At 48.5% G+C, this 7,232-nt stretch overlaps 1 protein-coding gene across 1 annotated transcript in view; it reads left to right on the top strand.

The window, feature by feature from the left end:
- Positions 1-3,031: 3,031 nt before the first annotated feature.
- Positions 3,032-7,232, top strand: part of CNGA3 (cyclic nucleotide gated channel subunit alpha 3) — a 25,103-nt gene continuing 20,902 nt past the window's right edge. Inside the window, exon 1 of the mRNA XM_042456154.1 lies at positions 3,032-3,069. The gene's annotated coding sequence lies outside the window, so the exon portion shown is untranslated. The remainder of the gene's footprint in view (positions 3,070-7,232) is intronic.

The raw sequence follows: 7,232 nt of genomic DNA, 5'->3' as shown, positions 1-7,232 counted from the left end.
GCATCTGACTCCATCCTTGCCTCTAGAGGGAGAGAAAGGTAGGCTCTTCCCATCCCCTCACTAAAGAACTGAATCCCCCACAAGCATCTGACTTCCATCCTTGTTCCTCGGAGAGGGAGAGAAAGAACTGAACCCGCCCTCCCCACAAGGCATCTGACTCATCCCTTGCATCTGAGGAAGGAAGAAAGGAACTGAACCCCTCCCCACATGGCATCTGACTCCATCCTTGCCCGTGAGAAGGAGAGAAAGGAACTGAACCCTCCCCACAGGCATCTGACTCCATCCTTGCCTCTGAGAGGGAGAGAAAGGAACTGAACCCTCCCCACATGGCACTGACTCATCCTTGCCTCTGAGAGGGAGAGAAAGGAACTGAACCCTCCCCACATGGCATCTGACTCCATCCTTGCCTCTGAGAGGGGAAGAAAGGAACTGAACCCTCCCACAGGCATTGACTCCATCCTTGCCTCTGAGAGGGAGAGAAGGGAACTGAACCCTCCCCACATGGCTCTGACCTCCACTGCCTCTAGAGGGAGAGAAGAATGAAGCCTCCCCACAAGGCATCTGACTCCATCCTTGCCTCTGAGAGGGAGCAGAAAGAACTGAATCCCCCCAACTGGAGCGACTCCATCCTTGCCTGAGAGGGAGGGAAAGGAGGCCTTCCCATCCGGCCCACTAAAGGCTGAACACCCTCCCCACAGGCATCTGACTCCATCCTTGCCTCGGAGAAGGAGAGAAAGGAACTGAACCCCCCCACATCCATCTGACTCCATCCTTGCCTCTGGAGAGGGGAGAAAGGAACTAACCCTCCCACATGGCATCTGAACTCATCCTTGCCTCTGAAGGGAGGAAGAACTGAAGCCTCCCCACAAGGCATCTGACTCCATCCTTCGGCCTCTGAGAAGGAGAGAAGGGAACGAACCCCCCCACAGGACTGACCCATCTTGCCTCTGAAGGAGAGAAAGGAACTGAAGCCTCCCCACATGGCATCTGACTCCATCCTGCCTCGGAGAGGGAGAGAAGAACTGAACTGAACCTCCCCACAGCACTGGACTCAATCCTTGCCTCTGAAGGGAGAGAAAGGAACTGAACCTCCCCACATGGCATCTGACTCATCCTTTGCCTCTAGGGAGAGAAAGGTAGGCCTTCCCATCCGCTCACTAAAGGAACTGAACCCTCCCCACAACATCTGACTCCATCCTTGCCCTCTGAGAGGGAGAGAAAGGAACTGAAGCCTCCCCACAAGGCATCTGACTCCATCCTTGCCTCTGAGAGGGAGAAAAGAACTGAGCCTCCCACATGGCATCTGACTCCATCCTTGCCTCTGAGAGGGAGAGAAAGGTAGGCCTTCCCATCCGCCTCACTAAAGAACTGAAGCTCCCCACAAGGCATCTGACTCCATCCTTGCCTCTGAGAGGGAGAGAAAGGAACTGAGACCCTCCCACAAGGCATCTGACTCCACCTTGCCCTGAGAGGAGAGAAAGGAACTGAAGCCTCCCCACATGGCATCTGACTCCTCCTTGCCTCTGAGAGAGGAGGCACGAAGGAACTGAAGCCCTCCCCACACGGCATCTGACTCCATCCTTGCCTCTGAGAGAGAGAGAAAGGAACTGAAACCCTCCCCACAGGCATCTGACTCCATCCTTGCCTCTGAGAGAGAGAAAGGAACTGAAACCCTCCCCACATGGCATCTGACTCCACTCCTTGCCTCTGAGAGGGAGAGAAAGGAACTGAACCCTCCCCACAGGCATCTGACTCATACGAGCCTCTGAGAGGGAGAGAAAGGAACTGAACCCTCCCCAACATGGCATCTGACTCCATCCTTGCCTCTGAGAGGGAGAGAAAGGAACTGAACCCTCCCCACAAGGCATCTGACTCCATCCTTGCCTCTGAGAGGAGAGAAAGGAACTGAACCTCCCCAACATGGCATCTGACTCCATCCTGCTCTGAGAGGGAGGGAAAGTAGAGCCTCCCATCGGCCCACTAAAGAACTGAGAACCTCCCCACAGGCATCTGACTCCATCCTTGCCTCTGAGAGGGAGAGAAAGGAACTGAACCCTCCCACATGGCATCTGACTCCATCCTTGCCTCTGAGAGCGGAAAAGGAATGAACCCTCCCCACATGGCATCTGACTCATCCTTGCCTCTGAGAGGAGAGAAAGGAACTGAACCCTCCCCCGGCATCTGACTCCATCTTGCCTCTGAGAGGGAGAAGAAGGAACTGAACCCCCTCCCCACATGCATCGACTCCATCCTTGCCTTGAGAGGGAGAGAAGGAACTGAACCCTCCCCACAGGGCCATCTGTACCCATCCTGCCATCTGAGAGGGGAGAGAAAGGAACTGAACCCTCCCCACATGGCATCTGACTCCATCCTTGCCTCTGAGAGGAGAGAAAGGAATGAACCCTCCCCACATGGCATCTGACTCCATCCTTGCCTCTGAGAGGGAGAGAAAGGAACTGAACCCTCCCACATGGCATCTGACTCCATCCTGCCTCTGAGAGGAGAGAAAGAACTGAACCCTCCCCACATGGCATCTGACTCCACTTGCCTCTGAGAGGAGAGAAAGGAACTGAACCCTCCCCACATGGCATCTGACTCCATCTTGCTCTGAGAGGGAGAGAAAGGAACTGAACCCTCCCCACAAGCATCTGACTCCATCCTTGCCTCTGAGAGGGAGAGAAAGGAACTGAACTCCCCACATGGCATCTGACTCCATCCTGCCTCTGAGAGGGAGAGAAAGGAACTGAAGCCTCCCACATGGCATCTGACTCCATCCTTGCCCTGAGAGGGAGAGAAAGGAAATGAAGCCTCCCCACATGGCATCTGACTCCATCCTTGCCTCTGAGAGGGAGAGAAAGAGAACTGAAGCCTCCCCACATGGCATCTCTCCATGTTGGCCCCGAAGGGGAAGAGGGTGGGCCAATGCCATCAGGCCTATCCTTAAGATACAGAGCCCTCCTTCTGTCCATCTGCCTTGGTCCCAGTCCGCGAGAGGAGAGAAGAATGCTGGACCTTATCCTCTTCCCCTCAACCATTCCCTTCTCCTTTTGTGTCGTGTCTTCTTAGATTGTAAGCATGAAGGCAGGGAACCATCTAATTAAATGATTTTATGTACAGTGCTGTGTAAATTTACAGCGCTATATAAATAAAGTTTAATAATAATAATAAATCTAGAAGAAAAGTCACTAACCATGTTCACAGGGGGAAAATTCCAGTGTCACTGCTGCACGTGATCTCACCTCATGCAATTTAAAGGGGGGGGGAGGAGAGGGACAATGACTAGCAATTCTCAAGTAATTGTCTTTGAGCACCCCCTCCCCCACATATCATGTACTATCTCCCCAGCAATGAAACCTGAGCTGTAATGATGATAAAAATCAGGATTTCCAAATTTAGGGGCCTGGGTCCTCTGTCAAGGGGATGAATGTGGGAGCATTATTTTGAAAAGTGAGTTGGTGGTGCTTGCTCCCGAAAGCTGCTTCAGTGCAATTTCTGTAGACTCTACAAGGAATCTCTACTTGGCCAGTTCTTCCCTTCCCTCTCCCCCTCCAAACGTTTTTCAAACTGTAGCCTGCACCAGAGCTTAGCTGGAGGGAACAATCAGCATAAGGAAATACTGAGTGGCCTAAGAACAGCTGCCTCAGTAGTAACTGACTGCAGTTACAGCTTTGATTGCTGCTTTGTAGTTTTTCCTTTATTACAGTTAACATTCTCTTTTTTAATCCTAATGCAAATGGTTGAAGCTGCACTACAATTTCTTTTCTTCATCTGAAGTGCATGTGGATTGCACTGTTATTAGCAAAATGCCTGACACAAAGGTCTTTCTTCCTCAGCTCTCCATGGGAACTTGATTCTTTTTGCTTTTAGATTTCACTTGTCTTTCTTTCTCTCCCTGCTCCCAGCAACTCCTAGCTGACCAAGTTCTTCTGCCCCCATTTTCTTTTCCTTTCTTTCCCCCACTATAGTTCCTGTCTACAGTCATTTTCTCCCTCGTTCCTGAATCCCTCTCTTTCTTGTCCTCTTTCAAAATTCTTGACTAAATGATTTCTCCCTTTCTCCATCTCCCAGTCCCTACCTTTCTTAGTTGCTTAATCCTGCTTCCTTATTCCCATTCCTTTTCTTCAATGCACTTTCCCCTTCCTCTCATAATTCTCTTGACTACTTTTCCTTGCTTCATCTCTTTGTCGTCTCATCTGCCATCCTTTCCCGTAGCTACACACATAATCTTCCTGCTTTTTCTTTCCTTCTTTGTTTCTCTATCTGTTTATTTGCCTGCCCTGAAGAAAACTTTGAAAACTTAGATGTGTTAGATTCCCAACCTTTTACAGTTGCAAGTTCCATTAAATTTAGTAGGGCTTGCTTCAGAATGGACATGCATAGACAAGATAGTTGTGTTGGTCTGCTATCATTGTTATTGTTGTCACCATCCCTGGAGTATATCACACGGGGCTTCTTGCAGGTCAGATCCCGGGAGACTCCTGATTCAGCTATGAGAATTCCCGTCATAACGTGAATGTTTTATCACAACTGGTTGCCCTTCCATTGCCCTTCTGAATCGAGGGGGGAATCAAATCTAAGGCAAGTTACATGATGCGGATTCATGCAAAGTGGAGTGAGTGCAAATTGTATTACCACACCGGTGCATACCATGTGGATTCAGTAATTCAAACTGGGACCCTTGCACATGCTCAGTGGGGGTCTGGACGCTGTCCTCATTCCCAGCCTCCTCCTTAGCTGTCATCCTTCATCAGACTGAAGGAGCAATCAGGGGATGATGGGATAGGTCACAGGGGGTCACTGGGGCCAGAATTTGGATGCAGGAGAAGGCAGGGGATGATAGGATAGGTCGCAGGGGGTCACTGGGGCCAGGGTTTGGATGCAGGAGAAGGCAGGAAATGATGGGATAGGTTGCAGGGGGGTCATTGGGGCCAGGGTTCAGATGCAGGAGAAGGCAGGAGATGATGGGATAGGTCGCTGGGGGTCACTGAGGCCAGGGTTCAGATACAGGAGAAGGCAGGGGATGATGGGATAGGTCACAGGGTGGCAGAGAGGAGGAGATGGTATGAAGGAGGAGGAGGGGGATGAAGGAGCAGGATGCAGGTGGCCAAGGGGGGCGATATCGGAGTGGTTTTCCACACCAGACCAATTCGAAGTGAAATCAAAGTGAGCTTGAAAGTGAATTCTGTGAATTCACTTTTTTTCTGATTTCACCAAATGAGGAGTCACTTTGGAAGCACCATGGAAGGAGCGCCCATAGAAAGGAATCTCATCTGATAATACATTCATGTTATAACATGAATTCACATTGTGGACCCGCAGTCACCCCAGATCTGAGCTCCAAAAATCCCCCCAAAGCCCCGTGCGATATACTCCCCTGTCTCCTTCCCTTCTGCAAAACGTTTGGGGAAGGAAATATTAGTAACCATTAGCACAGTATGCTGCAGCAGCTGCTGCTGTAGATTTTGAAGATGAGATAGGATTCTGTAACCTGACTGCAAAAGAAAAAAGAAAGGAAAAATGTGTGGCAGGTGAAGGGCACTGGTTAATAGCAGCAATCCATCAAAAGCAGAGCATGAAAAACTTTCTTTTTGCTTGGAAAACAATTTCCATGTGTGTTTTAAAAGCAGTGCTTGGGAAAGTGTTAGAAGCACATATGGGAACAGTTTGTTTTTCATGGTGACTGCAGAACTTGGAAAACTTAGTTTCAAACCAGAGAAACATTGTCTCATTTATTAGAGGTTGTCTTTTTATTGCAATAACATGCTATGAGCAAGTGTGGTTGATACTTAATATATCCTGTTTAATGATATCACTAGTGGGGGTCCTCCATCTTAGGCTTTGGCCCTGAGGTCACATGGCCTGGGGTGATCTCGGCTTGTCAGTCCTAATCAAAGTAAAGTAACTGCTCTCACACAATAGATCTCAGCCTTTTATCCTCCAGCTGTTTGGGACCCAAACACTAGCCAGCATGGCTTATGGTGACAGGTTCTGGGAGTTGAAGTCCAAAACACTGGGAAAGCCAAAGGTTGAAGGCACCTGCTATCTCGTTTCCCAGGTCCCATTTGTTTATCTACTATACCTACAATTTCAAGAACCAGAATCTCTAGTGTTGAGAGATCTTTCTGATACATCTTCTCTTCTGTTGGATGTTCCTGGAAAGTCTACCCAGCAGCAGCAGTAGCTGGTGGCGGCAACATTTGGTATCTGAAGCTTGCCATTTTAATTCCCCACAGTGCTCCAGAGCAGGTACATCCAGCTCCCTGGTGCTGTTCAGAACCCTGGAACATAAAATAAATAAAAGGGTATCCAGTACCAGCATGAGCAATAGGCACTGCCAGAGTGATGCCTCCCAACACTAGGTGCTGACATTTTCTCAAAGTATGGAAAAATTATGTTTTTGGACTGCAGATCCTACATTTTCCCCACCAGCACAATGAGAATGAGAAAACAGGAATGAATTCCAGTGCTTGCATAGAAATTGATCTACCTGCACATGTGGTTCTCTGCAAAAATGATTAAAGTGCACATTAAAGTAATCAGTATAAAAATCATGCATCTCTGCAACAGGCAATATATCGAGTCTGTAGCAAAATACAAAATGTGGATTTGAGCGACTTTCTTGCATTAAGTGTAGACCATACTATCTACGACTGAACATATGAGACACAACAGTAGATTAGTGAGTGTCTTGTGCAGGTGCATCATGGCTACACAGTCACACACACACACACACAAGCTTAACTCACTGCCTGTTTTGTAAAAATACATAAGCTAAAACAATTATCAGAGATGTAATGCATAGGGTAAATTGTTGCTCAGTACTTTAAAAAAGAAACTTCTTAATATTGCTTATTATCCCAGTTTTGGTTGCATTGCACTGCATTAATGTCAGGGATGATGGGAGTTGTAGCTCTTCACCTCTGGCTCTAACTCACCACCTTGTTATGCACCGTGCTGACCAGTTTTGGCCAGTGGTTAAAGCTTTGCTCTAAAAGCAGCAGAGTTACAGAGAATAGGCTGAAGACCCTGACACACTCTCCAAGCCTTCTCACTCTTGCTTCCACAGAAGTCTTCACCCTTCTTCAGGATCCAGCTGGCTCTTGTAGCTTGACCCAAGACACCAGACAACTCAGTAGTCTTATATAAAAGATCTACTTTATTCTACTATATACAGCTCCAAAACTATCCAACACTACTCCAATACTCCTCACTACTATCCACTACTACTACCC

The sequence above is a fragment of the Sceloporus undulatus genome, chromosome 3 (assembly GCF_019175285.1).
Source record: "Sceloporus undulatus isolate JIND9_A2432 ecotype Alabama chromosome 3, SceUnd_v1.1, whole genome shotgun sequence".
Classification (NCBI taxonomy): Eukaryota; Metazoa; Chordata; class Lepidosauria; order Squamata; family Phrynosomatidae; genus Sceloporus; species Sceloporus undulatus.
This window is presented reverse-complemented; position numbering and strand designations above follow the sequence as displayed.